At 42.5% G+C, this 9,361-nt stretch overlaps 1 pseudogene; it reads right to left on the bottom strand.

The window, feature by feature from the left end:
* Positions 1-1,388: 1,388 nt before the first annotated feature.
* Positions 1,389-9,361, bottom strand: part of LOC116101424 — an 8,781-nt pseudogene continuing 808 nt past the window's right edge.

Genomic DNA, 9,361 nt, shown 5'->3' with positions numbered 1-9,361 from the left:
ACAAATGCTAGTCCTGAAAGAATATTTTGAAAAGTGCAAGTACCTGACCCACAAACAATGCATGGCACGGGCTCAAAGGCTTGGATTGACAGATCACAAAATCAAGATCTGGCTCCTCTTATCTCTCCCCCTTCCCTAGTTGGCTAGCCATTCCCCCATCACCCAAATGCACACTTCCCTGACTGTCCCATCTCTTTGTACAAGTTCCAGGTTGTAGAAGGGCAATGAAGGCTAGATTTGCATCCCCTGTAGCCTCTCAATGCAGAATTCTTGTACCCTGGAGAAGCGTACTGGTTCCACACAGTGTCAGGGAGGCATAGATATCAGGGTTCTCTTCAAACTTTCTGACTCTTAAACACATCCATAATCATGGGTTTGATGTTTAGCTCATTCTGCCTCCATTCTTCTTGGGTTCAAGAACTTTAGGGTTCTGTGATGTGTTCTGGGTAGAGACCAAGTCCCAGGCTTTTCACTGAGCATCTTCAGATTTGGGACACAATTGTCACACCATGCCTCTCCTGATCTCTGCTACTGCTTCTGTTTCTGTTTCTGCTTCTCCTCCTCCTCTCCTCTTCCTCCCCCTTCTTTCTTTCTAGATCTGGTTCCAGAACTGACATGTTAGGGAGCAGCCAAAGAAGAAGGCTCAAAAACTACCTGGGAAGCCTAGATGTGGGACTCAAGATAGTCCTATGGACCCCAAATGCTGGGAACTTCCTGTCTCCTCGTTGGAGTCTCCTTGTGCCAGAAACATATGGAAGTCTGGCATCTTCCACTCAGTCCACTGAGTACCTCCCGAGACCAGGAATCCATCTTCTCCACCATTGATCCAGCCTGTGCAGAGCTCTACCCCCCAAAATGCAAGATCTAGGCAGCAGAGGCAGCAGAGGGAAAAGGCTATAGTAAAATGTAGAAGCAAGGCTGAATTACTGTGCTACATCTGCCAGCCCAAAGGCACGGTTTTTCCCCTGACCTCTGACTATGGGGATTCCTTGTCCCAGAGATATTCTGTCTTCAATTGTATTCTTACAGTTAGCCCTCTATTAAATATTTCCCCAGATTCAGAATCCATACTTTCCATGTGGGAGAGACCATCATGTGTCAGCCGTCCTCCTCCACTAAGCTCAAGTATGTTCTGGGATCTGTCTTCTCCATTGTCCAGACCAACAAGAGTCTCTTATGTGAAGCCCTGGTATCTGTACAGGCCAACCAAGCCCCAGTAGACACAATCACAGATCAATAGGCAGCTTATGCAATATCTACACACCCAGCTCTAGCCCAAGATCTTGTCTAAACCAGCTCCAAACACCATCACACCTTCAGAAGTTCCAGTGGTAGCTGTGAAGGTAGCTGTGAAGGGAGGTGTTAGCGTTTATTTCCGGAGTGGGACCTCAGCTTTGGACACAATTATGTATGAAGTCAACACACAGACTTGTGTAGTAAATAGGATAGTCTCGGAGGTGGCTGACATGCACAGATGACACAAAGTCCACTCCGAGCACCATGACATGGTGAGCCAGGCGTGCCTCTACCATATGTAGAGGTACGAGACCACTTTATCAGCTCTAGAGTAGAGGTAGAGCTCAGGCCAGCAGGAGCCTGAGTCCTGCAGCCTGTCGTAGAAGTGGGTATGGAAGAGGGCAGTGAATGGAGCAAGCAGGAAGTGAAATAGGACCACCACCAGGGCAAACGCTGCCAGGAGCAGCAGGCACAGCACGGCTGGTAGGCTCTCCAAGATGGTTGCCAGGGTCCTCAGGGCTCCTATGAGGTTGCTATCACAAGGACCACTGTCAAAGATGGTGCCCACCACATGCAAATGGTGGAAGCGCTGATGGGTCTATAGGAGTTCTAGCACATAGCGGTAGAGCATGACGCCCGCATTGCTGAAAACGTGGAAGAGCAGAGGCTCCCACTCAATCTCATAGTCAAAGAGGAGCTCAAGCAGTTTCTGGGCCATCATACGAAGTGAGGGGATGCCCAAGGACTCAGAGAAGACGACCATGTGCCAGGGGGCCATGTATCGAATCACAATGCAGCCCCTTTTGTGGTAGATGGCACTATAGTTGGCCAGGTTCTTGTCCCTGCAGCCTCCCCAGCCCAAGAGTATGAACACAGGCTGTTGCTTCCCAGGCTGTTGCTTCCCGGCCTCCTTCCCACCTTGTTTGTTTTCTTTGGACAAAAAGAAGACAACAATTTTCTGTGGAAATTAATGTGATTGAAAAGTTCAATGTTCCTGGGCACTCTCAGTTGGTTAATGTAATCGAGGACCTGGAGTTTTAATTTAATTTAGGATAATTTAAATGCTCATTGGCATGAGTAGCCAGTGGATGTTACGCTTAATGGTGTCTATATTATCAATGACAGAAATTCTTCACATATGTTTTATAAATAGATCAAATGTGCTTTGATCAACGCTTTGGGAAAGAAGTGTGGTATAATGTACAGTGTTGCAACCCATTCCCCGATCCCCATAGAAGATTCATGGTGTGCACAGGTACATTTAACGTACTAAAAGGTGCTACCATCTAACAAGCACATTGTACCGGCTTATACTGACTTTACTCAGAATTTTCTGTTCATATTTGCCCATGGACTCAGTGCCCACCCCCTTCCTCTGTATCTGTACAGAACTTGTGACCATATTTTTAACTTCGAAAGTCTGCTTCAATAATTCTTCATATTAAAAGATTATGTTATAGCTTCAGTAAGACTTATTGCCTCCTGTATTTCAGGGGCAGCATCAAAATGACTTAAGTAGGGATAAAGGGAGCCTTCTCTAGGCTTTGTAAAATGTGATTTGCTCCAAAGAGAAAGATCATGACTTTTTTTCTCATGAGCATGACACCACTACATCTGTGAAGAAATTATCTGTTCTAGACGTAGTGCCTGTTTTCTGGGTATAGGTATGGCTGGGATGTTGAACTCATGACCTTTCCTCACTATGGCCTGGAAAGCTGGTAGTGTTCCCTTTTGAGGGCTGGCTGCTAGCAGTCAATTATTCAACCTCTGGAGTCACCATTGCCATCAGCTTATACCCCTGACAATAACATGGGAAGGAATATGATAACGTTCAGTTGTCTTTTCCCCTTCCTTTTAATAGACAAGATGGTGATGCTCTGGATGAAATTGGTCTGAAGGCTGAGAGCAGATCTGTTATTGGAGCATTTGCTTTAAATTATGAAATTCACAGAGGCTTGTGGCAGAGGCGGCCAGTTCTGCTGCAAAAGGCTCTCGCTTGTCTGTGTCTTGCGTTCTGTTAAATATTTCTTATTTCCTCAGAATATACCACAAGGACCATTTGACTGTCCCCTCTGGCTTCTGCATCTTGCTTCCAGCATGAACAGACAGGTAATAACCGTTCAGCTAAGCCATTACCTCTTCTAAAGACTATTATCAAAATGGTCATTATACATAATGGAGATGATTACAGACAGCCTGAGAGATTTTCTAGATACATCTCTACAGTAATAGGTGGCCTTTTTTAGCCTTATATATCTGTAGGGATAATACTAGGGCACAGAATACATGACAAATGGTGAATTTTAGCAAAACTCTGTCAGCTTTTAATGCACTAATTGGATTGTGGATTTAAATGACATTTATGCAAAAATTTTTGAATTTTAACTCTTGGAAAATATACTGCACAGCAGTAGCATTCCAAGAACTAGAACAAAAATATATAGAATGCATTGTCCATGTTTAACGATGAAGTCACATATGCAAGAATACTGGCATTAATGAATCCTTGGAGAGAAAATTCTTTTATAATGAAGTAACTGGTCTGTAGTGAGTCGATCAATAAGTATTTATAGACTTTGGGCTACATGCCAGACACTGTATAAGGTGGTTAGAAAGAGCAAAGCAAGGGTTAGAAGCTTAGATTCTAGTGGCTTGGCATTTTAAAAGTCAAAATTTAAAATTTTCTAGATCTGAGACATTATGCCATCTTGTAAAACTTCAATTTATCCACAAAAACTTGAACTCAGGGTTGCTATTCTTGGTGAGCATAAAAATTCTGCTTTATGACATACAACTGCTTGCTTCTCTGAAGGTATTTTATCTAAGAAACTATAGCTCTTGAAATGAAGATATTTATTTTAAGAATTTTATTTTTGTGTATAAGTGTGTGACTGTGTACATATGTGTGTAAGTACCCCATGGAGTCAAGAGGAGAGTGTTCTACTCTGGAGCTAGAGTGCCAGATGGTAGTGAGCTGCCTGATGTGTAGTACTGGGAACTGAATCCCATCCTCTGCAAGAGCAAGGGGCATCTCTTTAGCCTGCCACTTTGTATTAGAAAGATTATCAATCCCACAATAACATTTTGGAGGATAAGATTTGGTAGGACCCAGTTAGTTAAATAGGATGCTAGCATGATATTGTTTTGTATCTCAGTATTGGTGGGAGACATAAGAAAAAAGGAAGAAGTGGCTAATACTTTGTCATTCCAAAGGGGAATAGTAGATGCAGATCACCCACGTTTGATTTTGAAGGTGTTATAAAGGCATCTAGTTATGTAAACTATCACTCAACTGGTTGGGATGTAAACTACCAACCAAAGAGTTGTAATAGGACTCCATTGCAGATGCGCACCCATGCTCACAGCTGCAGAGGTCTCCTTTATCATGTCAACGTACAGAGTGGCAGGGTTTTTTTTTAGGGACTGCAGCCTAAGTGTGTTCATGGACTATACCTGAGCTAGCCTTTCCAGTTGACCCTAGGCTTAGTTGCCTGATGTCTCCCAGGATAACAAGCTACCTGGCCTGTCTGGGCAGAGCATTATTAATTGAGCACTATGTTATCAAACATGAGGGAGTCTCAATGTCAGAGGAAGAAGTAATGTCATGAACAGAAGAGCCCCGAAATGTATTAGCTTCTGATCAAGAACATAATCTAATGAATGTTCTCCTCTAGAAGTTTCTCAGGACCCAGCAATATCAGGAGAAGGGTAGGGTTCCTCCTACATCTGCAAAACCTGTGGTGATATCCACCAATTTGAAATAGCATCCTCCCAGGGCTCAGACTGAGCCACATACTGGTTCATGGATGACCTAAAGGATGGAGAGTAGATTTACCGATAGGCCCCAAGGTATGTATTCAAGCACTTTGGCCAGAATAATGTTCTCATTGACATAGGAAGGCCAAAAGGCTTAATATTTGCTCTTTAGCTCTTTGAATAAGCCATGTACTACATTTCAGCCTTTGTTTTGAGGTTGTGCTCACAAAAATGAAAACTTGATTTTTGACATGCCAACTATGCATGTGTCTAGTCTTCAGAATGAAACACTCCACACACAAGGCAAAAAACTGCCTCCATTTTCCAAGCAGATTTCAAGAATTTCCTAAACACACTAACATTTGCCCCTTTCATGTTTTACCATCCAAAGAAAACCAGAGGGGAAACCTGGTAGCTGGTCAGTCGAAACATCTCCCCTTTAATAAAAATAAATGAGTGTCCAACTGGGCAATCAAAATATTCAAAAGAACAGCTGGCTATTGAGCATTGGCATATAGCTTCTCCATTCCAGTATTACTGTAAGCCCTGATAAGATCTATGTGGTCCTTGGAGAAGCCCCTCAGGATTGTCTTTGGTAAAGTAGGGTAAGAGCTGGAGAATCTCTGTGTTCAAAATAAACACCTTATCCTCTTACAAGAGGCTAGAATCTTCACAGAACAGAGAACTTAGCTCATGTGTCAGCATGGTTCACATTAAGAACCACCTGGTTTCTTCCTTTGAGGGGTACCTCCAATCAGGAGATGCTCGGTGTTAGGGAACACTCAGTCTGATCCTTCACATGAGTTAGTTAAGGAATCAATGGTCTGAGGCAAAAGACTGTGGGAGCAGTCTGTACCTAGTGAGTCAGTTTCCCAAGCTGCCATGTCTGTGTAAACTGTGGGACATGAGATGACATAGAAGACCAGACAGACATAGTCTAATTAAAGTAACATGTATAAACTGAACTTATAGGAAATGACTATGATGTCAAAATTATATTAAGGAAACAAGTAGAATTAAAAAATATTATAGTATTTTAATAGAAATCAAGAAAGTAATTTATGTTTTTTAAAAGAATGAATAAAGATCACTGTGTTTGAAATGTCATCTACTATTTTCTTTAGTGTTTTTAGATATTCCACCCTTGTAATTGGTTATTGTGAGTTGTACCAGGAAAATTATAAAAAGGAATATTCTGTTGATTTTACTAATTTTGATTATTAAAATAAGTAGATATTAAAAAATTAAAGTGAAAAGAAAGTAGAGTTCTTTGTGGAAAGTATTTTAGTTTTCATTGCTGGTGGGAATCTCTTCTACTTTGCACCAAACAAGAGAGATTGTGAATAGCACAGAGACCTTGTGAACCCAGGGGTTGAAAGAACACAAGGAACTGACATGGTACCCATGAATAAGAAATGTAAATGCTTAGGACTTAGGTGATTAAGCTGTATGTGTAGCTGAGCAGAGAGATGTCCCTTCCTAGCTTTACATGGTACCACTAGACTTTCAGATAGCAATGACACAGGAGTGTTCTGTAAGGAATACATGAGGGATGGTCCAAAATTGTTGTCAGTTGTATACCAGAAAGGAGTCTGTGTGGAGTGTACCCTTGACAATCAGATGCTGTAGATGGGAAAGTGGTACATGAAAGAGAGAAAGCTTCACATGTTCACATGTGAATGACTCAGATACCCATGCAATACGAACCTCTTTAGTTTTTCCCTTAGAAGGAGTCTCTTTTCTATATGTCTCTGTACTGACTGCTTTTGTGTGTCAACTTGACACAAGCTGGAGTTACCACAGAGGAAGAATCCTCGTACCAAGAAATGCCACCATGAGATCCAGCTGTAAGGCATTTTCTCAATGAGTGATCAAGGGTGGGAGGGCCCAGCCCATTGTGAATGGTGCCATCCCTGGCTGGTAGTCCTGGGTTCTATAAGAAAGCAAGCCAGGAGAAGCAATCCAGCAAGCAGCTCCCTTCATGGTCTCTGCATCAGCTCCTGCTCCAAGTTCCTGCCCTATTTTAGTTCCTATCCTGACTTTTTTGTGATGAATAGCAATGTGGAAGTGCAAGCTGAATAAATCCTTTCCTTCCCAACCTGTTTCTTGGTCGTGATATTTGTGCAGGAATACAAACCCTGACTAACACAGTCTCTTACTGTTACCCCGACCCTATTTTGACAACGAGAGAAGAATTTCCTTCTTTGACTTTAGGTAACAACCTTTCATTGTTTTAGTCAGTACAGTTGGTTCCTACCATGATTCAAAGAATGGAACTGACCCACTTATGGTTTATGAAGTGAGTAGTTCAAAGATCGAATGTGATCTGAGGACTCTTGCTGGTACTATTGGGAAGAGGTACTTGCTTTTGGCTGGAGTTTCTAAGCAAGAATGTTGTGAGACACTTTGAATAGTTTACATACTCTATTTACTTTTAACTTAGGAATTGAAGCCAAGGGCTGAGCCAGAAAACTTTGGGTGTCTGTATCCAGAAACAGATGAGATCACATGCATTTTACTTGCAATGAAGAATAAATAGCTTCCCCATTTCCTTAGTTATTTTTTGTTAGGTTCTGTCACCATAGATTCAAAACCTGCCTATTAAGTACTTATACTCATGGTGATATTGCTTTAAGTAAGGATTTACAGAAACGATTTCTTTACTTTTCATCTAAGGAAAGTCCAAGTATATAGAAAAAGGAAGTGTATCAGACCCCGAGACCTTAGCACAACCGATGTCATATATCAGGCACTGTTCTGATCTTAAACCCAGCACCTAGGTCCCAACACCTGTCAAAATAGGTACAAAGACCTAATGCTTCAAAACTTAGTCCATAATGAAAGTTCCCAAATGTACTTACCTTGCTTTTTTAGATTCTGTAGTTCTGACTCTTGCTTGTGTGACGATCAGAATGTGAGGGTTTTTTTGTGCATAAAAGACAAAGGACTGTAGGGTACAGGAATGTACAATTCAGGTGAATTAACCATGCATCTACTAGCTAGAAACAAGGACTTTCTTTTTTACTTTAAGAGAGCCTATTATGCTGGTCTCTGGTAGGTGTACCTAGCAACATTCTGAAAGTTCCAGTAAGATCCCCAGAGACTAAGAAGCAGAACACTGGATGTCTTGATCCCACCTTGGGTGATAGGTGAAAAATGGATATTTCCTAGGGGGTGTATACCCTGAGATATCCCAGGTCCCCAGGCACTCTTGCCTCTTGGTTTGGTCAGGTCCACCAGAGAAACTGTTATTTCAGCCCCAGTGAAGGGAGTTGACTTTCTCCTTTATGCCCCAACATGGCCTCTAGTTGTACCTATGGAGAGGGAAATAGTTGTCCTGACCACAGTCCAGGGTAGGCAGTGGGAAGTGGTAGTCTCTTTTACCTGAGGACCCCTCTCCTCTTCACAAACATAGAGTGCCTCTGGCAATGGGAGCAAAGGTAGCCCTCAAGGGAGATATCCATAGTGGGCCCAATACATGAAGTTTCTCCCTCTATACCTTTCAACCAGTGACTTGTATAACTGGAAAACTCAGAATCCACCACTCTGAAAAAAATCTCAGGCTCTAATTAGTCTCCTTGAGACTTATACCCACTGGCCAAACTGGGATGACTGCCAACATCTCCTGGCTACTCTCTTCATCACTGAGGAGCAGGGCAGACTCTGGCTTGAGAGTAAGTAGGAAAAGCACCCTCAAGCTGGGTAGAGGATCACTTGAGGACAGGGCACCTGGGATAAAGTGAATCTTCCCTTCTGCCCAACCTGACTCGGACCCCTAACACAGTGTGGGTAAAGAGACTCTGCACAGTTTTTGCTTGGCCCTTTTAGGATGTTTGAAAAGAGCTGATAGAAAAACCCCACCAATTTGTCTAAAGTGAGCAAGGCAATACAAGAGCTCCAAGAATCACTCATTGGTTCCTTGAATATTCCTGTAAGGCTTACCAGGTGCTCATCCCCATAGACTCAATGTACCAAAAATCTAGTGAACAATCAATATTGCTTTTGTTATATAACCATCTGTAGATTGTTGAAAGAAATTTCAGAAGTTAGGAGGGTTTGAGGGTATGAATAGGTCCCAATTTTAGAGATTGCTCAAAAGGTTTATAGTAACTGTGACTCTGTAGAAGAAAAGATTGACTCAAGCAGTAGTATCAGTTCTCAAGGAGACCAGTAAAAGATATTCCAGAGGAGAAAGGCAGAGACACCAGGAAAGGAAGAGGCCAGAGGAGGAGGAGGAGGAAGAAGAAGAAAAAGGAGGAGGAAGAGGAGGAGGAGGAGGAGGGGGAGAAGAAGAAGAAGGAGAAGAAGAAGAAGAAAAAGGAGGAGGAGGAAGAGGAGGAGGAGGAGGAAGAGGAGGAGGAGGAGGAGG

Source organism: Mastomys coucha, unplaced genomic scaffold (assembly GCF_008632895.1).
Source record: "Mastomys coucha isolate ucsf_1 unplaced genomic scaffold, UCSF_Mcou_1 pScaffold21, whole genome shotgun sequence".
In the NCBI taxonomy this organism is placed as follows: Eukaryota; Metazoa; Chordata; class Mammalia; order Rodentia; family Muridae; genus Mastomys; species Mastomys coucha.
Note: the sequence above shows the minus strand (reverse complement) of the source record. Positions and strands in the feature narration are given on the sequence as shown.